This window comes from Lucilia cuprina, chromosome 2, assembly GCF_022045245.1.
Source record: "Lucilia cuprina isolate Lc7/37 chromosome 2, ASM2204524v1, whole genome shotgun sequence".
Taxonomy (NCBI): Eukaryota; Metazoa; Arthropoda; class Insecta; order Diptera; family Calliphoridae; genus Lucilia; species Lucilia cuprina.
In genome coordinates this window covers 64,224,713-64,225,010 of record NC_060950.1, presented here as the reverse complement: position 1 = coordinate 64,225,010, position 298 = coordinate 64,224,713, and positions in this window count along the sequence as shown.

Sequence of the window (298 nt, the reverse complement as noted above, 5' to 3'; positions counted from 1 at the left end):
AACAGAACTAGAACAGAACTAGAACAGAACTAGAACAGAACTAGAACAGAACTAGAACAGAACTAGAACAGAACTAGAACGGAACTAGAACAGAACTAAAACAGAACAAGAACAGAACTAGAACAGAACTAGAGCAGAACTTGAACAGAACTAGAACAGAATAAGAACCAGAACAGAACTAGAACAGAATTAGAACAGAACTAGAACATAACTAAAACAGAACTAGAACAGAACTAGAACAGAACTAGAACAGAACTAGAACAGAACTAGAACAGAACTAGAACAGAACTAGAACAGA